The sequence below is a fragment of the Acanthaster planci genome, linkage group LG02 (assembly GCF_054643075.1).
Source record: "Acanthaster planci isolate LZ-2023a linkage group LG02, COTS_SCS, whole genome shotgun sequence".
In the NCBI taxonomy this organism is placed as follows: Eukaryota; Metazoa; Echinodermata; class Asteroidea; order Valvatida; family Acanthasteridae; genus Acanthaster; species Acanthaster planci.
In genome coordinates, this window is record NC_141778.1 from 28,115,650 (window position 1) to 28,139,496 (window position 23,847).

At 40.3% G+C, this 23,847-nt stretch overlaps 2 protein-coding genes and 1 pseudogene across 17 annotated transcripts in view; 2 read left to right on the plus strand and 1 right to left on the minus strand.

The window, feature by feature from the left end:
* LOC110977170 (fibroblast growth factor 20-like) overlaps positions 1-23,847 on the minus strand; it is a 159,712-nt gene that overhangs the window by 22,170 nt on the left and 113,695 nt on the right. The gene's annotated exons all lie outside the window — the stretch shown is intronic.
* micu3 (mitochondrial calcium uptake family member 3) overlaps positions 1-23,847 on the plus strand; it is a 221,587-nt gene that overhangs the window by 7,054 nt on the left and 190,686 nt on the right. The gene's annotated exons all lie outside the window — the stretch shown is intronic.
* LOC147800100 (uncharacterized) lies at positions 1,497-12,494 on the plus strand (annotated as a pseudogene).

A 23,847-nucleotide genomic window follows, 5' to 3' on the forward strand; every position in this document is an offset into this window, starting at 1 on the left:
CTGAATAAGCGATCATACTGATTGACTGATCATGCCCAACATAAGTACACTGTGTATGACCAGTTTAGAGTGATAAATATTATTCCATACACCAACATTTCTGAATGGGGAAACACTGGGGACCACATGCACAGTAAAGAGTTTCCGCGCAATAACACGGCTGTGTCTGTTCATATGTGTTCATATAATATGCATATGACTCATATGACATCTTGCAGAAAAACATACTGTGAGTGCTGGTATTAGCAACAGGACGATTATGCATGCAAAAACATAAATGTACTTTTTGTAATGTACGTACATGACGTGCCTGGCATATCATCAGTTGATTGTGTACAAAATCCATCCATCTGGGCTGCCACTGCCAGTCCTTCCAATTCACGGTTGTGGAAGACTGCTTTTCAGTTGCTGGCTTGGCCTGGTACATGACCACCCTAAGTAGGTTTCACAATGAAATACCTGGGCAATCTTGTGGGGGGAATGAAAAATGTAACCCTAACATTGCCTGGTGTAATGGTCTCATTAATCCGCCATGCTCGGATCTCCAGACGAATGCACTGGATAAATGAGCATATTGCTGCAACACGTATGGTGTGCTGACTTTTCCAGTTACACGTGTACGCCACACATTTGTTAGCGATTGAGTAACCTACAGTGTACTGATTTTCTGCCAATTCCATGATCCCAGGAGGAAATGACCCACTTCATAGATGCTGTATTATTGTCAGCTTTTCTTCTTACATTCATCAAATCTGACACTAGATGCCATGACTAACGAAAAACAACTACAATGCACGAGCGTGCTCACGGACACCTGCATATGTGCATGCCGTGATCATGTACACATACAAGAACGACAATCTAATGTACCAGTAGGAACTCAGCACACGGAAAAGGGGAGAATCAAAACAGGATTTACTGCATATACATGTGGGATCGGGTCACAGTTTGGGTCACTCAGTGGTGTTCATTTTATCTGGAGATCTGAGCATGGTGGATGAATGAGACTGTTGCACTGCGTAAGTTGTAGTGGTCACACTGCACTTCTTGGTGTTGATAATTTTCCAGGCAACTGCTTCAAAAATGACACTTAAACAGGCTATTTCAGGTGGTTTTGTGACAGTTCCTGAGGTACTTTCAGTTGTACCTTTATGAGTGCTTCCCAGTTTTCTTCAACTCTTGGCTGTTTGAGTTTGAACAGCACAGCCAGTGCAGCCTTGGGCATGCTGTGGATGTTTGCCTAGTTGGTATCTCATCATAATATGTTTATTTTTACATGTACATGTACTTAATGGAAGGCACCAGTGCATCATGTCCAAGTGACTCTTCTTTTTTTTTATTGTATGACAGGTGTACCATGCTAAATTCTTAGCACGCTTTCTTACGTAACGTATTCATAGTCTCCTCATATAAGATGCCAACTTGTCTACTCATATTCATGCGCGGTTGAGCAACCTCACCTCGCTTTGTCTGCTTCATACGTCACTGTGTCAAGCATGAATCCGTGCAATTCTGACAATCCCAACCTCGAGATTCTGCAGGCCATTAGATCGCTGTCTATCTCTATCAGCTGCAAAGTTAAATCGGCTGTCAAGCAGCAGCGGACCACCAGTGACAATCCTGACTTTAATTTTAAGAGCAAAGGCAACAAAGATCAGTACTATTACTGTGAAAACTTGACGGCCTGATTGACTGCGCCCTGACTTCCCTGGACCGAGGAGATATCAATACAGCGTGAGAGACCCTAAATCAAGTCGGACTTTAAGCAGTGTCAGAAGCTGATTAAGCTGGCTGAACGTTCTTCCTAAGGGTGGGCTACAGTAAAAGAATACGTCACAGATGATTTGGCAGACGGATCGGAAGATGGGAAATGTCTTAGGAAAGCAGAGAAAGTGGCCACAACCAAGAAAGCAGAAGCTGCCAAGAAATGCAAGGCAAAGGCTTGTTCTTCTACATGTCCAGCTTTCATCACTGCTGGGCCTTGTAGTTCCTTTTGCCCCTACACCTTCCGTCAAAAATTCTGCACCTGCTTCCAGTGTGGTATCGTCGGTCATGTCAGATCCAACTGCCCTTCCCTGCAATCTCTTCAACAACTCCATCGCAGAGCACAACCTACAGTCACCAACTCCATCACTGCATAAGGACTGGGAGGCATCTGAACTAAAACCACTCCTTGCTATCCCACCCGATATGAAGGGTAAGCTTAAACTGTGCCTACCATTTTGGCAAGATAGACTCAATTGTTGTTGGATACAAAATTCCGTTTTAAAGCACTCCTCTTCCAGTCAATATGTCAAATAATAAGTCCAATTGGGAGCATAGAGAGTTTGTCGGATGACCATCAAAGGGCCACCGTACTGTTGTAATTCCCTAACAATTAATTGCTCAGGGCAAAAAGTTATGCTTGGTACTGGATCCTAGACACCCAAATAAGTACAATTGGTAAGGAAATTTAAAGTACCGGTACGATAATCACATTGCCCCTTTGCCAGACTTTAACCAGTTCTGTGCCCCATTTGACTTAGTTTGGCTACCATCACCTTGACATATTCCCGATGCATCAAAAATATCTCGATTTTTCGTGGTCCACAGCGATTTGGTCACAAGATACCATACTTTACCATTCTTCCTTTCAGTCTCGGCAGTGCCTGTCACATCATGGCTGCAAAACGCTATAGTTGCATTCATGTGTACATAGATGATGGTGTCGTCATATCTCCGGACCATGAAGCCATGAATGTTGCTTTTCTATGTGATCTGATATCCATTAGCGGCTTCATTCCAGCAAAACAAAGTGCATATCGTCTCCCACCAAATCAATACAGTACATGGGGTTCATAATTGACTCTGACACATTTTGCTTTCAGGTTCCCCCAAGCAAAAAGTGACAAAATCCTTGCATACATGTATATTTCAGCTCTCGTACAGTCACATGAATCCAAAAGATCTGTTCAAGTACAAGATTTGACTCATCCTACTTGTGGCTTGGCCCAATTGCCAGATTCATGACCCGGTCTACTTACAGAGCGATCGAATCACGTGTTTCTTCACTCAATTCTTATTCCCCGATGCCACTTCTGAACTAAACATCAGCTCAATTAATTACAGTCCCTTTAATAGGTTTTCCATACCAGCTAGATTAGTCCCTTTCTTCACCGTCAATTCCAGACGCTAGTGATATAGGCTATTGTGGCCATGTTGAAGGTCACGCTCATCTTAAAGAACAAGGCAATTGGACCCTAACAGAACAAAGGAAAAGTTCCATGTGGCATGAATTAGCCGCAGTAAGCAACATACTTACTCAGCTGCAAGTCACAGGCATAGGAATATGAAATGGTATACGGACAATTCGAACGTTCCATCATCATTATACACGACAGCACTAAACCTGATTTACATCAGTTACATGTGTAGCGGTTCATATATTCAAAATGGCAAAGGAATTCAATTGTGTTTTGTTCCCAGAATGGCTACTTAGACACGAAAGTATAATAGTGGATACAATCAGCAGATTTTATGATTTAAATGATTGGTCCATCAATCATTGTTTCAGTTTCCAAATAACCGTTGGGGTTCCCACAGGTTTGCTTCGCCTCATAATGCCAAACTGCTTCCTTTTGGCCATATATTTGCCTAGATGGCATTCATCTGCGTGCAAGATAATAGATTGGAGGTGGATGGAGAGTTCTTTTTCTCAGCCTTCTTCAGGTGAAAATACAGTGTTTTGCCAGACACAACATTTTGCTTGTTTAGCAACCCGCTTCAACCCTTGGCTGGTCCCACGTACTTCCCGTCTAGGTTTTTGTACCTCCTTGAAAGGCATTTGCCTTAAGGGCTCCTTTTGCCCACTGTAAAATTGCATAATATTTCCATAAATCCAAATTTTTATGGATTTACACTTCTCTTAAATATATTGGATGGTAACACGATGTATCCCGCCCTCCCATCCCCAAAATCGCAGTGTATTCGGAGCAAGGGTGCATGACCTTCGTCCGACATCCGGGTCGTGCCCACGGTTCCTCCCATGTCGGGGGTTTGACGTGGCCACTGTTGGTGTCGGGTGCCGAACCACCGCTGCCACGCACTTGCAGTCATGCAGTCCTAGAACACGAGCTTGTAGACATAATTTCTGTTCATTCCAGCTGTTTGTCTGTGGTTTTGTTTTTTATCCCAGAGATATGTGAGAGAATTGCCCTATCAGTTGTTGATCCGGAACTCAAACTTCTCACCAAACATCAGCTGCCTTCTCACATCTTGTCAGCCGAAGCCCCATCAACATCAAAGCCTACACTTCTACATGGAAACGTTAGGAAACCTGGGCTTCATCCAAGACCCGTATCTCCACCTTTCTAGTCCAGCCCGTCCACCTCTGCCTATACTTCCCATCACTTTTACCATAAAATCACAAGAGCTGCGCAAATACCACAGCAGCCTTGATGAAATGGGTGCACAGCCTGGCCGGTTTATGATTACCCACCGATGACCCCTTCGTTAAATTGGCTCTCCAAGGCTACAAACGAACACTAGCTTCAACTCCTAATCAAAAAGAAACGGTTTCTCCCAATGTCATGGCTCGGCTCATTCAGGCATATGGACATGCATCAGCCACTCTGTCTGACTTAAGGGTTATTTTTATTTGTTCCATAAGCTATGTTATTCACCTAACAAAGTCCAAAAGGGATTAGTTCCGCCAAGGGGCAGATGTAGTTAGGTAGAACTTATACTTCAACTTGTCCTGTAAAAATAGCAGAGAGATATTTTTCTGCCTTGGGCGATCCTTCAGATTCAGAGCTCCCAGTATTGCGTTGCATCACTAATTCCACTAAGGGCTTTGTCCCAATGGTTCATGGTTTAAGTTACACTAGATCCCGTGAAATTGTGTTACAAGCATTGAAGCCCTTTGTCCCTGACAATGGCAAAATAGGCTGAATCTAAATATTGCAAATTATTCAGAAGCAGTATATTTGTTCAGTGGCAGAATGTTGGAGAGTGGAGGGAAAGCAATGCATACATTCTCTGGGTTGCCTCTGTTATGTGAATACTGCTACAAATTATTATTTTATTACATTAGAAGTAGGGCCCAATTTCACAGCGCTGCTTATTGTGGAATTCTGTGCTTACAAGGCACCATTAGCACAGAATCTATTTCATGGGCTCTGTAAGCAAGGATTCTACACTTAAAAGGCTAGTGCAGAAAATCTGCGCTTAAGGGCCCATTTGATGCTTACAAAGGAGAAAAATGGCGATTGGTTACTGCCATTGTTGTCGTCGTTTTCAAGAAAGAAGACCACACATAATCCACAACCCGCGAAATCCTCGTGAAATTTTTGCCAAAACAAGTTAGGGCCAGATATGGATTGAAATCCGAAACAATCATCCCATTTTGTTAATTATCGGATCGGGCCGATGTTCGGCAACAACTGCAAAGCATCAGATTGGCACAATTTAACGTTCCTTGCCGATGTGCCGATGTTAAATTGAAGAAAGAACTCTCCATTCAGTTTTGGCAAACACAAGTCTCATTTTTTTATTGAAGCATGAATAAAAACAGTGGTTTTTTTTATTTAGTGAGTTCAGTGAACAGTTATACCATGGTTAAACCCACATGAAGTACCCCTGAAAATTACATTTGCACAATCCGTGCTGCAACAACGCAACGCAAGAACTGCACACCCAAGGAGCAGTCATGAAAAGAGTCAGGGAACTACACCGCGTAATGGCACCACGAGGCACTTTGTGACCAGTCTGAAGATAGCCCACGATTTAGCCTTTACTCAAGGCGTGCATGGCTACCTGAACACACAACGCATACCTTTGCTGTTGGCACGATAAAGACACAAGTGAGTCACAAGCTGAGGATGGCGTACTGGTGCCATGCGTGCCTCGACTAAAGGCTTCATGTTCAAATTTTAACCCAATATTTGCTCTTTGAAATAATTTCAGAGAGAAGGTTGCTCGATGGCTTATAGCCATACCTGCACAGCAATAAATTGCCAAAGAACTTGAGATTCGGTGCCTGGGATGGCATCACATTTGTTCCTGAATATGCAAATTGCATTAGCATAAAGACTTAAAAGCTCGAAAAACAGAAAAAAAAACCATAGCTCAACAAAAATTGAAAATTAAGTTTATTTAAACACAAATGTGCAATTTCAAGGATTGTAAAATAATTGTATAGCATGGTTTTCTTTTCTTTTTTTTAATTATGGGTTTTTCCCTTATCAGCTGGCAAATCCATAACACTGTAATGCTACATGAAAGTGTTTTTTGCAAATCAATGGATTGATAAATGACAATACTCCTTAAGTTTAGGGATTTCACCAAATTGACAACAATCTTCAGGCTTGCCCAAACATGGACTTATTTGAATTCGCAGTGAATGTTAGCTGCTGCTGTGGTATTAGTAAATATCATGGTAATAATCAATGCAACACCATCCAAGCCTAGTGCTACAAGATTCAATGGTCTTTAATATTCCTACGCACAGAATTAGTACCCTTTTAAAGTGTTCTTCATTTCATTTGAAACAAATGCCACTCGATCTGTGTTCCTGTTTCTTATTTTCAACTAGTTAACAGCTGTGTACTGAATCAGTGTAAAAAGGTGGGAAAATGCTGCCAACCTACTGGTACCCACCCATTATCAGATGCTATGTAATCGGAAGCAGAATTACATGTATTTTGTGTGTGTGGAGGCTTTAAGCCTTAAACAGTGTACGAAGGATGTTATCGCTTTGAAGCTTCTTTTTGAGTTTTACTATACAGAGACTTTATAGGCAAGCTACCGGTACATGTATATGAACATGTTTTTGTATATTACTGTCGGTTCAGTTAAATGGGTATTATTGCCAATAGGCTGTTCCCTGGTATGTTTTAGTCTTTGCTGGTCAATAGCAAATAGTCTTATATAGTCATTGAAGCGTTCATAACTGAAATCCAGCAAAAGTGGCGGTGTGCAAACTCCTTTATTATAACCAGCCTTGAAACAAATGATGAAGATGTTCATATACATATACATGTATGCTTTTCAAGACCCCAACCTAATATGTAGATGTCTGCCCCAAATATACACTGTAGAGCATGTACTGGTAGATTGGTGAAATATAAGGGTCAGGGCTTCAATTTTCTGGAGAGCATTACAGTGGTGACCTGCTCATTGAACTTAGAGCAATTAGCACCTCATTATTGGCCTTAATTGTATTTACTGCTAACTGGATTCAGTTATGTTTACACAGTCTACTGCAGGGCCTATAATCAATAAAATGTGCATGGTGTTTATCCATTGGGGAGTTTGCCCTCAAGCCAAAATGCTGGGTTTGAACCTGGTGTAGGGCTCCACTGCACACAAGTAGATTCTTACCTGTATAGGAGTATGTATATACAGTGTGTGTACATGTACATGTACATGTAAAGTATTGTCTGTATAAAAGCCAAAAGTGAATTTTAAATGTATTAATTCTCTACTTCTGTGTAAGTCTTAAATTCAACCCAGTTGGACAAAAGTCCAGCATGATGTTCATTAGTAGTGGCCCGGCAGAGCAAGGCCATGTACATGTACGCACACCAGGTTTGGTATACGTACATCTTTTAACCAATTTTAAATTAGATTTCTTGACACTGTGACTTCACAAAATAGTTTTTGTACAGCTCAAATTTCCCCCCATTTTATAGGTCTCTTATTGTTTGCTTTGTCATTAAATAATCATGGACATGCTGAAAAGTTAATAAAACAAACCCATTTTGACTGTACTGTTCTGTATCATATTACATGTGTAAATCAAATCATGGTGACCAGCGGCAGACCTGTGCACTTACAGGTACATGAAAACTACATGTACTTATATTTGTCCACTATTGCATGGTCCTAGATTATGCCTCAGCCTTTTTCAGTTCTCGAAATAGAATTGCAGTCCATCACTATTGCCCCATGATACATGTACCCTACACATGTACCCTACACATGTATCAGTATGAGGTTTGCATATTGAAGCTGTCATGACAACACAGCCACCCCAAACTATGTTGGGTGCCTGCTTATGAACCAATTAGTTGGGCAAACAGGTCATCTTTGATGTGATTAGGTGTTCTTTTCTCCAGATACTCTTCTTACAGTTGGTTTACAAGTGATGTCTGGTTAGCTACATGTACCCTGGAATGATCTCTTCAAAGGAGCCGAAAGAAAAGGGGGTCTGCCAGGGAGGCGGCATCACACGCGTGGATATACACACATTTACAGAGTTAATGTAGCAGTATTTAAGTTTGACAAATTGTTGCCTTTGATATGGCTCTACTGCCGACCAGAATTTCTCACTCTCCTAGTGTGACATAAGCTGTACAAATATTGACTTTTTTGTAACCAAAAAGGAATCAGAGTAATGGTGATAGTGCAAAAGTTTCTGGAATGTTGTGTCTCTTTGAGGGTATCTCCTGTTACCCAAATAAAAAATTGCAATTTGCACGGTGTACTTTCTTCCTTGTTTCATATTCTGTGTCAACACATTTTCTAGTGCTGTTTATTCATTGATATTTTTGTTTGTTTTTGGAAATACAAGTTTTCAAGGGAGAAGATACATAATTACTCCAAAGAAAGCATTGTCTGAACTCTGTCTCTAGATTAGAGATGTATATATATGTACGTAGTTGGAATTCACTGTTTTACAAGATAAAACCAAACAATGAAATTCTAGTACTACCGGCACATGTGACGTATCTGTTTATTTAATATTTTCTTGGAGGAATTATGCCCCCCTTCCAAGAATATTAACAAATGAAAGATGTAGCTATAAAATTCCCTAATTTTTATATATATTGTTTCCCTTTTGTCCTTCTATGGGTGTGGGGTGTGTGTGTGGGAGAGGATTAGGAATCTGAGGGGACAATTTCTTTGGTTAGGAAAGTCCGAACTGAGTTTTGAGGACACATATTTGGCCCAGGTGCTTCTGGTTCCACTACCATATTTCAACACGTGTAGTGCCCAAAAGTAAGGAAGAAGTATCGTACGTGTACTTACCAGGGCATTTGTGTTTAAACACTTAGCAGGGCATTTGTGTTTAACACTTAGCAGGGCATTTGTGCTTAACATACCATTCTTGTTATATGATGATTTGATACTTGTGTAAAATTCCTTCGGACAACTTTGTGGTGTGATTTGATGGTCTAAAAGTGTTAAAGTGTTTGAGGAGCAGGATTACTCAGTAGTCTATTTTGTTTGCTTGTGAAGAATACAGAGTGCCCCCCTCAAAACAAAAAACCCTTGAAAAGTAACGTTTATTTCCCACACTATGTTTTCCGTTCTTTTTTTCATATCAAACTAAAGATTAGGATTTTATCTTTTCCAAACTGAAGACTTCATTGTGAATCTGATGATGTGACTTTGTAGTGGACATATTTTCAATTGCATAACACAACTCATTGTTATTTTGTCCAATGGAAGTTTATACAAGTCCAACTGTCAATGAATTCAAGTCCTAAACAATCAACAAAACTGTTCGGGCCCCCCTTATTTCTTGTGCACTTCTTTCTAGCTCAATATGTGATGACACTGATGTTTGTTTCAGAGGGCAACCATATTTAATTAACCATGCAATTTACCTCGGTCAGTCAATTTGTAAGAAGGAACTGATGCTTTTAACCACTTTGAGCCATGTCAGGATCCTGTTTGCTGGTTGATGGGAAGTAAAAGAGGTTTTAATGTAACAGAACCCTGATCAGTTTAGTGTCCTCATTTTGCAGGCCATTCCAATGATCCCATTTGGTAAAGGTAATTAACCGGTTTAAGGCACGTATTCTTTATGTGCATAGCCGGGGTGTCCGAAATCGGACAAAGGGAACTGGGCCTTGTAACAAAAGACCAGGCTGCTGGGAATTACCAAAACTTTTTCACTGTCTATAGCGGAGATTATCCAGCATTTTTTTGAAACAGTATACCACTGTTTGGGGCATTCGGTGCGAGCGGATTACCACTGGGGACAAAAGCGCTCCACCACCACAAGCCTATTAAACAGAGCTCAGCAGCAGCAGCAGCAGCAGCAGCAGCAGCAGCAGCAGCAGCGCACTGTGCCAGTTTCGGGAACAAAAGAAAATTATGTAACACCGCACAATCTGAGTTCTTTTTACAAGGCAGCAGGCCTGACTGAAATACTCCTACGTCACTAGATGTTTTCTGTCAAATTAGAGTAGAAACTAGACAGTTCTTTGTATGGGTGTAAGTGTCCAGCAAATGAAGATATTTATTTTTAAAGTATTTTGAAAACACAAAAAAATTAAAAGCACACCGGCCCAGCAGAATCAACATTTATGAATGCCCCCGGCAGGATGCACTTAAAGAGCATGGACATAGAATTTTGATGTGGTACATGTACATGTAAATCCCATTGGACAAAACAAAAAGATCTTATCTTATGCAATTGAGATCCTTTATTTTCATCATCTAAATTAAAATGAAGTCCTCAGTTTTGAACAGATAACATCCCAAGTTTTAATTTGTTACCCAAAACAACATTAATTTTTGGAGAAAGTGAATGTTACTTTTGTCTTGTATTTTTTTAGTCCACCCTGTATGGGCTTAACATTAGGGACCTGTTTTATGGAGTTGCTAATTATAATTACAGAAATAAGCCAAGCATAGAACAGGGTAGCAAAAGCAGTATGGGTGCTGGGTATTGTGATTGGGTCTTAGCTGAATTTTGCTTCACACATGCATAACATAAGGCCACGACTGGACATTTGTGAATATGTCAGTCATGTGAAATCTTCAAATGAAATTTGTTTCCCCCAGTCAGGGAAGTAAATGAAATTCATATTCCAAATGTAATGAATTGTTGAGAGTCTTGAGAAACCCTTATGCATAAAATTGCCTGTCCAGCAGGGATTGCACATGGTGCCAACTTCTGAATAACGAATAGACCTCTTTAGTTGAAGGTGTTTACCCTCTGGGCCATTTTGTACATGTCGGTCTTGCACTCTCTTTTCAAGATTCAGTGGGTAATCTCCTGTTGTTGCCCTCCTGGAACAACAAGAGGATCAGCAATTACAGGTCCCAGGATGCCAGTTTCTAAATCCTAGCTGGAACACCTTTTATTTTGCAACTTTGTAATTTGTAAGCTATCTGCATAAATACCCCCTTTTCTTGTTGCCAACAAACACAGCACTTGACGTGCCAGCAAGCATCTACATTAAGCTACCCATACAAAACATCATATGCTTAAGGAGTTGAAACTTTCCTTTGCAGCATCATTGAAGATTAGGAGATATTTAATAATACCAGGTACGTGCCTTGCTCAATGGATTTAAATAACAAAACCCCTGTTTTCAATATGATTACAGTTCCGTCATTCACAGTGACTTTAGCTGTAACTTTGTTGTGTCAAATGCACCATACCCTCTGTTGAAGGATATAAAAGTTTTTGTAGCACAAAAAATAAATGCAAAATTACATACAAGAATATACATATTTCAGCAACAAAACAGGATTCATGTCGGGATTACCACAGTGTTTTTCTTTTCTGTAGTTGCATACATGTACATGTATGTCCCTAAAAATAGAGTAGCCTTAACATACATGTATGTCAACATAAGTTTAATGACACTGTCTAGTCAGCTTAAACCACTAAGAAGTGGATACTGCACACAGCGTAAGCCTTACATGTAAGGTCTGTGGTTCATAACCACCTGCTCAGGCGCGGGCTGGCACCCTGGTCAGTAGCTGTAGCAACCTCTTTGTCGGTGTTGCTCTCCTGTTGCTAGAAAGTACTGATTTGTTTGCTCAGGTGAAACCTTTGTGCAAGAAATGGTAACATTTGTTGCACACTTGCTAAGTGTACTCTGACAATTCCTGTTTAAAAGGAGTTATTAAAAAGTATGAAAAGCAAGTATTAGAGAGGAAAACGTTGCAAACTGGGGGGGGGTTAAAAAAGGACAGAGACAACAGTCTTGCCAAGTGTTCTTTATTTTCCCCCAGATATCCACAAAAAGTAGAAAAATATTTTGGTAGTTAGTTCCAGAATGATTTCATCTTTTCAGTGTGGTCCTATGGAGGAACACTTGGCCAATGGGTGCATTAGGAAAAGTAAACGAATGGAAATCAATTTGTTATGTTAGTCATTCAGAGCATAGTAATAACCATTTGGTTAACTCTAGCAGTAACCACATGTAATAGAAAGGCTGTCCACCTGATATCACTCCCTCACTATATCAATTGTTGGGCTTTTGGTTAAATTACATGAGAATGTACACTATTTATGGGGGGGTGTGCTGGTACAACAAAAATAGACCGGGCTTTAATAGCAGGCTCTTTTGTGATGTACATGTACACTTTCTCATACAAGTAACTGTTAATTGAGCCTCTGGGTTTCATTGTTGAAGGTTTGTGGGCACACATGTATTCCTTACAAAGTCACAGTTTTGATAACACTGTACGTACAGCATTACTGGCCCCTAATGTGCACTGTATGATAGATGGAAGCATTAAACTGTATTGTCACTGGCACAAGGTGATACTGATTTTTGTAGACAATTTTTTAATCTCTCATGATATTTTTTATAAACAATAACACAAGCCTGACACCTCGGGCAATGAATATTCACTTTATCACATGATGGGCATTTTCAGACTTTATCTGTCTGCATTGATTTTTTTAGTGACTTTTGAAAAATTAAAGGTCTTTTCATTGTAACTTCTGGTCTGATGATGTCATCACCCCAAATTTGTGCACATACATTGTTGGCCATTGTACATGTATCTACCCATTTTCATGCAATTACAACAAACTTTGCCACAGACATCAACTTAAAATTTGTTTATGAGTTTTTCAACCCGGCACCAGAGGGGGGTTCAAGGATTTTGTGACATCATCAGTCCAAGATTTGAAGGAAACTATATGACTGGGACTAACACCATTGAAACCAAGTACATATCTATTACCACTTTTAAACAATAAGACACTTCAGGTTTTGACTGGAAGCAAAAGTCACATAATTTTATGTGCTTAACAAAAAACGAGGACCTAAATTACACATGTAACTCTGTCACTTGCCACATTAAGCAAGACAAAAAAATAAAACAAGTGAATTTAAATGGAGTTTTATTAAAAGATTAAGAATATCAAATTTTAATGGCTTGACACCTGATGATGTCATGATGGGGTCTACTGGTCTTTCCTCGGTGTGTCTGTGATGAAGATGCAAGATTGCAATATGTGACTCAAAAGGCCTCTTGAAAAGCTATGTACAAAGTCAGTGAATTGAAATAAATATAATTCAATAAAAAAAATCATATGATAACATCATCATGATGTAATGCCTCAAGGCACGAGTTCACTTTGTGGTCTTTACCTGAAATAAGTTTCACAGGAATAGGACTTTAAGTCCATAGCAGTGGGCTGAATGAAACAGTCAACGGGATTTGGGATGAACAAAAAGTATTAAAACTAGAGGTTGTGTGTCCGTCACAACGTCATAACATATGACTTTTTTTCCTTTTTTTGTTCTGAAGAAAAGTGCCTTATTGGCATGTCACCAATTGTTTTAATATATCCATATTCATACATGTACACTTACATATAGGTTTTAACCAAAACAGACATGCACTTCAGGAGATATAATGCTTTGAAGTCTGTACCTTTCATATCACATGACTTGTCACCTGATGAGGTCATCATCAAATCAGATCAACTTTGTCCATAACACTTCTCTTTCTAGATACATGTATCTGCAAGGCTTGAACCCAATTGCACATGCACTTCGGGAAATACATGTATAGTGCATTGAAGAGGGCACCTTTAATGCCACATGACTTTTTACTTGATGATGTCATCGTCACATCAAGGCAATACTCATCTAAACCACACCCCTATCAAGATATCTGCAAGGTTTGAATCTAGTGGGATGTGCACTTCTGCAGATACAGTGCTTCAAATGAAGAGTGCACCTTTAATGTCATATGTCTCCTGTTGACATCATCAAAATATCAATATTCGTCTACAACACTCCTCTTTCTTCTAGGTATCTGCAAAGTTTCATCCCAATAGGACATGTACTATAGGAGATATAGGGCTTTAAGAGTGCACCTTTAAATATCTCGTGACTTGTCTCGTGATGACGTCATCATCACATGCGATGAAGTTTTGTCTGTAACACTTCCCTTTCTACATGTAGATACCTGCAAGGTTTCAACCAAATCTGATTTATACTTCAGAAGATATGGAGATTTGAAGTTTACAGCTTTAATGTCATGTCACGTGACACCCGATGTCATTACAGTGACGTTTGTGTTTCCAACACCCTTTTGGGCTGATGGACTGAATATGCACTTAATAAAAAATTAGTCAGATGGATGAAATCCTGTATCTTTGACATTAAAAAGACATGCATAAAAGCTACGGAAAAACTGTACCTTTAAGTTTGTGTCATGTGACATACATTTGATTGAAACTTTTTGCAAAATATCGCTTGATATTTTGAATCATGGGTATCTTTGTAATCGAATGAAGCCGAAAAAAAAAAAAAAGGATTTCTCTTTTATTCACATAGTCCTCAGCTGAAGTTGAGAGCTACCCAACCAGTAAGATCGATAAGAGTGTGTAGAAGAGAAACGTGTACAAAACCTATGAGGAAATTTAATGTCATATCACGTGACCCCTAAAGATTTTCTTATGACAGTCTTGTTCTGGGACCCTCTCTATGTGGTGGACTGAGAGTATGCACCAATATAAAGTATGTCAGATTGTTAGATCTGGCTGTTGAAAAACATGTACAAAGCCTATGGGGAAAAATTTCTCGTAAATATTCTAAATTCCATAGTAAATCATGTGATGATGTCATTATGACGTCATAAATGTAGTGTCATTTTTTTATCAAGGTCTGTTGTCTGTACCTTTGATGACGATTGAAGATTCCTAAGTAACAAAAGTGGTGCCTTGAAAACGTGTACAAAAGTATATGGGCTGAAATAAATATTACAAATTCAATAATAAGTCACTTAATGACGTCACCACAACGTCATTGTTCTAAGACCATTTATGCACAAGGGTCCATCATCCATGTAAGGTTTCTGGTCAAAATTGACTATCCGATTCGCAGACTATGCAGCCTTTGTAGACAAAATTTAGTCTCTAGCAACATTCAGGATCAGCACTCCAACAGCTAATTTACATAGAATAACAATGTGTAATTGATGTGATATATTGTCCCCCTCTCCTCGCTCTCTGTGAGCTCCGTGGAGTTTGCCTTTCGCGATTAGTCTCACACATTTCAAAGTGCCCAAATCCAGGCCTGATAGAAGGGTTTCATTTTGATATTTATAATTGTTATGCTAATTTTTCCTACTTGGAGGCTCTGTGGAGTTGTTTGGGGGCTAGTCACATACAGGCACAGTTTGAAAAAGGCTTACATTTAAATTGCAGTTGAGCTCACGTGTACATCCGAGCACGCTTTCTTGGGCCAATTGCCAAATGGCATGTGCATCTGCAGGCGTTGGGGTGTGCCACCATTTTATCTTTTGACAGTTTTGACAAAAGTAGGCCTATATGAGCAGTACACCTCTACGGAATTGCGAACAAAATTGAGGATAAACCTCTGTATAATGTAATACAGATAGTCATGTAGACCTCCTGGCTTTACTCTTTTCACAGAGTGATGAAAAATTTATGAATGAATCACTTTTCATATATTTGATATCTAACTTCTCAATCGGCTGCACAAAAGTGACTCAAAACATGTGACAAAACAGATACCATTTTCAAAAGCATTTGTCTCGGAATGTCCATTGTGGGGGTGTCACTTCACGAAAACACCTTTGTGGCAAATCATGCAATGTAAAGAGAACATTAACACTGTCACAAGTAAGCCTGTTCAATATGACAATATTTCACGATATTTCAATATGATGTTGATATCAGATATCGTATCGTTCGTAAAAACATGTATCGAGATATTGTGTGAATCGATATGCCGAAAATAAGCTCCAAACGATGTACTGTACACGCACATAAGGATGTCAGTGCACTGCGTGTTGAGCCCTGCATTTAGGCCATACCAATACTCCACTGAAAACCTCAAACCACAAAGCCACTGTTGGCCCCAAGCAGCTGCAAGGGTCTTACAAGTATTAAGGGGTCGATCCAAACCAACATACAGTACGCACAATATATTAGTATTGTACAGTAAACTTCAGCTAAGTCGGCTCTCTCGCTCGGGACTCAAGATCGTCATACCGCACACGGAAATGTATGTGCGCAATGGTTAAGTTCGTTTAATAAGGCGACCCCCAAAATGGACAGAGCACATGCGTGTAGCACTAGAGGGGTCCCTGGTATGAATGTGCTCAACAACGTGCTGTCAATAAACAGACATCAGTCAAGCAGTGTAGGGCTTGTCACTTGACGCTTCTTGGCAACCATGGCAAAGGAAACTGATACCGAAGCTGACTTATATGAAGGATTTTTTGTGGTCTTGTAGAAAAGGGACCAATTGAAACATGCAGATCTACGAGAAATGAATGACGACTTAGAAATGCCGCCTTAGAAATGAGGTGAGGGCATCAATACCAGTAGCCCCTCTGGTAATACACATGTGCTCTGTTCATTTTGGGGTTGCGTTATTGAACCTTACCGCTGATATGTGTGTGGAAATGGCTTTTTCCGTACGGTGCCAGGATATGATAATTTGATGTCCACAATTTCCATGTTGAAATTTGCTTTCCATCAGCATTAGATTTCTAAATATAGAGATAATATATATACATCGGTTTTTTAATGTGGCTTTCAAGACATAGTGGTGATTTCGGTCGTGTTTATTTTATGAATGGAAAATGACGTCATCGCAATGATATCAGATATTGCGATATTTTTTCATGATGTGATTTAAAAAGAAATGAACATGTATATCAAACAGGCTTCGTTATGAGATGAATGTGTGGAGGGATCTGCAGCATTTTGATGCCGACAGTCGGCAAAGTTGAGGCAAACTTTACAATCACTGGTGTTTGCGTGATGGTGGGGTTTACCAGTCACACTACCGGTATATCTGGTGTTTTGTATGTGGATTGCCGTGTTCAGCATCTTTTTTTGCCAATATATATTCAATGTACAATTATGGGTACTCTCCTGTCCAGGGGACAGTTTTGGATCATTTGCGGTATACCCACTTACATAATACGGGTTTGCGGCTTTGACCCTTGTCCCCATGTTTCATGTTAATTCTAAACAGTGAATTTACTGGGTTTGTTAAGTCTTGCCGAGTCACACCCAATTTGAAAGTGGGGCTGATCCAGGCCTTGCAGACTGTTTTCTACAGACTATACCTAATTGTTATGCAAATTAGTTTTGCTTTCTGAGTGCTTTTTGCAAACCAGCACACCCTAATGGTGAAAGTGTCCAGTAGCTACCGCGTGCAAATGCCACTGCATATCCGGTACTTGAATAGAGCCTGAAAGTTGACCCTTTATGGCACGTTTCCAAAACCATTGGATTGAAAAAAATTGCATGCAAAAATTTTACAATTTACAGTAGTTTCTGGCTCGGGTACTTCTTAAAAACAGCAATAAGACCCTTTGTAAAATATTTGCTAGCATATAAATTTATGGAAACTGAAAAATTTACTGATTGGTACCCAAAAGAGAAATATCCTGCCAAAAAATGACCTATCATTTCTGAAAATCTGAAATACATGAAGAGCTGTGTATTTGGTAGTCTTGCATACATACATAGTAACAGAATCATACTTTAGGATTGTCTTTCAAAAAAAAAATTACAAAATGGACCAAAACATTTTAAGGATTTGTTAATTTATGAGGAAAAAAATTAAAGCAATAACCCACCTTTATGAAAGATTATGAAGTATAATCCAAGGCTTGTTGACAGGAATTGCGTCAGATCAACTCAACTGAATGTATTACCCATCGATTGGAGCTAAATAAATCTTAGCAATGTTGTACAATCTTGTTTCAATGTAAGCACAGCAAAGAAAACAAATGTGCATGAAGAAGAACTACCGGTAGGAAGGATAATGCCAGAAGTGAAAGGTCATAATGAAATTTGTTTCACCCGTCTCCAGATGGCCTTTCCTAAAAACTACTGAAGGAGGATGAAGGGGAAAGTTTTGAAATGAGTGTCTGTTGGGATGGTTACAGTTAGAATCATTCTTTCCGAAGATTCCAACGTCTGGACTGTCTATGTAAAATTCCCATCAACAGAAGGCGCAAGGGTTCTTGAAGATTACTGGGTGGCCTTTTACTTTCAGGTTTTCTGTTTAGTGTTGCCAACCATCAGTTTTTCCCTTATCTTGAGAGTTTAAGTATATTGAATATTTATTTTGAATATTTACTTTTGCTTGAAGGCCGATTGTTTCAGCATACTGTTAATTTTTTTATTTGTTGATAAGAGTTGATCAAATGTACATCGACAGCAGGTTTCCAAGTGGTTGTTATGCCATTTTACTTTACTCAAGATCATAAACACAAGGGAAAATGTCGGGAAGTGACCCAATTTTGCATGGTACAGCTGTATGGATTTGCAAACAAAACTGAACCTAAATACTTTCCTGCTCGTTGAAATGTAACAAAGTTTAACATTTTATTTCATGGGCAATTTTCACGAAGTGCCAAAAGTGAGACTAGTGTAATAGGAAAAATCACTAAGACATCCAAGTATGCAAAACATGCAACAAAAAGGAAACTTTTTCCAAACGTGTTTAAGCCTATGTCAAATTATTCATTTGGGGGAGTGTTTAATACTCCAAGAAAACCCCACTACTTGGTTGAACTGAAAAAGCTGATGTTTGCATAATGGCTGATTACTGATTGTCGGTCATAATGGGTTCTGCAGTTTTACCCCATGACTGCCATTTTGGTGGAGATAAAAAACCCCACTATCAACTTAGTTACCTCTGCAGCCATTTGATCATGCTTCGTTCCTGACAAGTCACCCAATAATAAAAACGAACCCGTCCCGCCCGGTCCTTTGGATAAGTTTCATTGGTCTACGTACACTTGACAAGCCACCGGCACCCAGTTCCCACTGTCCTGTCTTGGCCTAGCTGCCGATTGCTATGCTGGAGATCTTAATATATCCACAAAAAAGGCCAAACAAAATAATGTGCATGACATGAAATTAGGATCTGTATAATGACTGGTGCCAGACCCAGATTGACTAGGCTCCCAAATCACTTTAGAAAATGATTACGCTACCAAAAAAAGGTAATGGGAGTTTCAGTGCAGTGGTTTTTCAGATAGTGCTGAAAATTTGAAAACTTCAGGTCGAATACAGGGCAAAACGGCCAAATGAATGTACATGGATGACCTTATGGGTTGCTTTTTTGAATACGGTACCCATGCTACCAATTGCAATTCCCTATTCAAAATCCAACATTATTGTGCATGTGCGTGAATGGCTTTCGTCTTGAACATGGTAGCAATAATTACTTGTACACTGCATTGTGAAGGTTTTCATACAAGAATTACAAAAAATTATAAGAGCTGTTTCATCAAAAAACCACACAAAATCATTCTATGAAGGCCCCTGTTTTAATTACCAGTGGACAAAACAATAAACAATTTTCAGAAATAAACAATTTCAAAGCTCCAAGTGAGACTTGTCAATTATTGCATAATAAACACCCTACTTATTAGGTCAGGACCTAAACATAATAACCATGACTGATAGCTTCCAAGTAGTTGTCTAATTATTTAACAATTATGCTGATTGGCTTTAATTAGACAAGCACCAGTTTCTGAAAGGACACTCAAAGTTGCAATGAAAAACACAAATATTTCTTTGTGGGATCTTTTCAGCAAATATACCACTAAAAAAATACAGACACAAAATTCCATTTCTGATTCATTTCCCTGGTGAGTTTTAGCTGCTGTTGAATTTTCCTCTGCTTTGTTCTGCCATCACGGTGTTGTTTTTCTTCACTCTTGTCTGGTATATTTCCAGCATTTCTGCAGCAAATTAAACAAATTTGGCAAAAATGTTTTCTTATTTTCGAAGACCAGAAATCTGCATGTATATGCAAAAGTAGCTCTTCGAGCAAAGTTTTACACTGTGGCGATTCTTCCATGGGTTTTACCAAATGAGAACGATGAGATGGGGACGACTTCGAATTTTGGGGTGAATCTCCGACATTTACATGATGATTTCACTTCCCCAGATTTCTGTCTTTCAATTTCACTTTTATGAGATTTCCCTTTTTAGAATCCTCACATCATCAAATCATTGGACTTCGAAAAGGATGAAATGCTGGTACCAGGCAGTATCAATGCTGCACGACGCTTGACAGACATGCATGCCATTGGTACAATGCGTACACGTACCCTGTATGTACGTGAACACAGGCTTTCACAATACAAGATGGCACCTCTCATGTAATGAGACCTTTCCGTGCACTGTGTGCAACCACACTCGGTGAATTGGCTAAAGATGTACCTTGTTCTCTGACTAAGAACTGGCATTTTAGTCTCGGAAAACGGTGTTGAACGATGTTGAACTGGTCCCCCCTTAGCAATGGACAGATTTCTATATAAATCTGCATATAGTCCATGTGTTTTTTTTACAAGAACCCTGAGTTTGATGAAGATTGAAAGTTGCAAAAGGATTAAAGTCAAATAGGCTTTGGGGCAGAAACATTTCAACACAATCAGACATGCACTTCAGGTTATAAAGCGCTTTAACGATTGTACCGTTAAGGTCACTTGACTTTTCACATCACGAGGTCATCTTCACATGAGGTTAATTTTTGTCTAAAACTTCTCCTGTAAATATTCCTTCCTAGTTATTTGCAAAGTTTCAGCTCGATGAGACATGTACTTCAGGAGATAAAGGGCCTAAGCAGTACACCTTTTATGTCAGGTTTCTTGTCTCCTGGAGATGTCATCAACACATCATCTATGACACTTCCCTTTCAAGATACGGTATCTGCAAGGTTTGAACCCAGTCAGAAATGCAGTTCAGGAGACATAGTGCTTTGACGAGTGCACCTTTAATATCACGTGACTTGTTACCTGTTGACGTTATCATCACATCATGTCAATTTTTAACTACAGCACATCCCTTTCTAGATATCTGCAAGGTTTGAACCCAATTGTACATGTACTTCAGGAAAGTGCGTTGAAGAGTGAACATTTAATGTCACGTGACTTTTCACTTGATGATGTCATCATCACATCAGGTCAATATTTGTCTAAATCACTTCCCTGTCAAGATATCTGAAAGGTTTAAATCCAATCGGATGTGCATTTTCAGAGATACAGTGCTTAAAGTGCTCCTTTAATGTCATGTGACTTGTCACATGATGGCATCATCATCACGTGATGTCATTTGTTTGTCTTTTACACTTTGCTTTATAGACATCTGCCAGGTTTCAACTGAATCAGACGTGTACTTCAGGAGATATAATGCGTTGAAGAGTGCACCTCTAACGTCACATGATTTGTCCCTTGGAGTACACTGTACATGTAAATGATTGTCTGTAACATCCTCCCTAGCTACCTGCAAGGTTTCAACCCAATGGATATGTAAAACTCAAGTGAACATTGTGTTCATTGAAAAAAAGCACGGAATAGGTTTTATTGGATTTAAAACATTTTGGTCTTTTGGTATTCCATACCAAGTGATCTTACTTCAGCGCCATTTCACTGCCAAGTATGCCTATGCACTGTGCAATGTTTCCATTACAGGTAGATTTAACTTGGTCACCCACATAGAAGTATACATGTATACACAGTGTATATGTACAAATGGGATTTTGTATATATACACTGTTTTTGTCATCGGCACCTCATCTGTGTGAACAAGTAAGCCAGTTATGCACTTGGTGCAAACAACTACAATGTTTAAGCTATCAGCTAATGGGCAATTCACACTTAGCTCGCACGGTTGATTTTTTAGGAAATTTTGAAGAATAAAATGACTCTTTTCATTATAACTTCCAGTCTGATGATGTCATTGGGCCCAACTTTCACAGATATGTTAATTGGCTTAAGATCATCATCCATCATCTTAAGATCATTTGACTCGGATCGGCCAGCCGACCCCAGCAAGCTCGGTGGTCGAGTGGTTAAGACATCTGCACTAGTAAGCAGGAGGTCGTGGGTTCGAGTCCCACCCGAGTAAGCTTGTGAGGTTTTTTCGCAAGCTCTCGGACAAGCTCTGAGCATACAGTGCTTATTAATATACGTTGGGTAAGGGCAAACCCGTTATATATAATTAACATCTCCCCAACGCAAAAATACATCTTGAAAATCATCTTCCACATCAGTTTTCAGGCGATTCCGACAAACGTTGCCACAAAAATCCATTTTACAAAATTTTCAACCTGGAGGGCACTCAACAGTTGAAGAATACTATACCCCAACAGACTAACACTATTGAAAACAAGTACATACCTGTTATCACTTTTAAACAATAAGTCACTTCCGGGTTCAACCAGAAGGAAGGGTCACTTGATTTGACCGACAGAGACGAATTAAAGACCAAATTTTACTCTGCCTGCTCCGTGGTTGACTGTGGAAGACCTGAGCAGGGTCACCACCAGGATCTGGTGTGGCCCCTGTCTCCTTGGTCTATTGCCAGCCTGGTGAGCCAGCCGGGACTCCCGAGGGAGTGCCCCATCAGACATCTCTCGAGCTGCCCAACTGACATCAAGAGCTTGCCACACCGCCAACAAGGGCTAGCAATGCCCTTCACCTGCCATGGCTGAGAGGAACAGACACAGCACTCCTGCCAGCGTTCCACAGAGCATTAGCCGCCCTTTGACATTGGCCAAAAAGACCACTTCTCCAGAGACCTCCCAGGGTGTTCTCTCTTGCTCAGAGACTGAGGCTCACGGGCCAGGCTCCCCACTAGTGTTTGGGTCTGCCACACCCAGTATATTATTGGGCCACGACACCACAGCACTCAGCCAGTCCCCCTTGGGGACTGCACTGCCCACCGGACTTCTGTGCCATCGGGGCTTCAAACCACTGCAGCCCATATGCAGTTCCGGTTTTCAACTGGGTCTCTCCTGGCCACCAGGTCCCCAGGCCCGTCCTCTCCGGGCTTGTCCCCCTGATACTCGTAGTCCCCAATGACATCGACTGAGAACGATTCCCGGGTGTCCCACCTACGTTTGCCATTTCCACCACCGAGTCACCTGCTAGGAAGAGCAAGCACAAGCACTTGTCTCCCTCATCTTGTACTTCCAAACCAGCCAGGAAACACCGCTCCAATTGGCATGATCAGACTTCTGAGACATGGATGTCGGCTTTTCAATCTATTAATTTGGCCCAACGACAGACCCCCTCCTGCCTCCACCTACTTGGACCAGTCTCTGGCGGACCAGTCGCTTCCACACCCCTTAACTGCAAGTCACCCTGACACTGACCTGGACTCTATACCAGGATCGCTCCAACCGGGCATTCCCCTGCAAGAGCGGTCTATCCCCTACAAGAGTGGTGTATTCCCCACAAGACTGTGCTGGGCTCAGATCTGCATGCAACCCTGTCCCTGACTAGACAACTGGCGGTATTTTCCAAGGAGGAAGACGTAGATTCTATAGGCGCTCTGACTCTGGCCGAGGGCTGTCTCTGTTTTCTTCAATGAGACATGATTCAAATACTTGGCCTACCCACAGCCGCTCCGCTGGAGGAAGACTCTAGTCACGGTTTGTTTAAACGACACTCAGTTCCACTGGAGACTACCGAGTTGATCTTTTCGAGTTAACGCTTGATTGCTCGTGTGTGGTAATGTTTAAAATCCCTTGCTAAAGCCAAGCAATGGTGTGCTCTTCCTAGCCGAGCTGCATCTTGCTACCACTTCCCGGCGGAAGATTTCAAGAATTTCCTGTCGCTTCCAGACCTTCCCAATGCAGCCAAAGA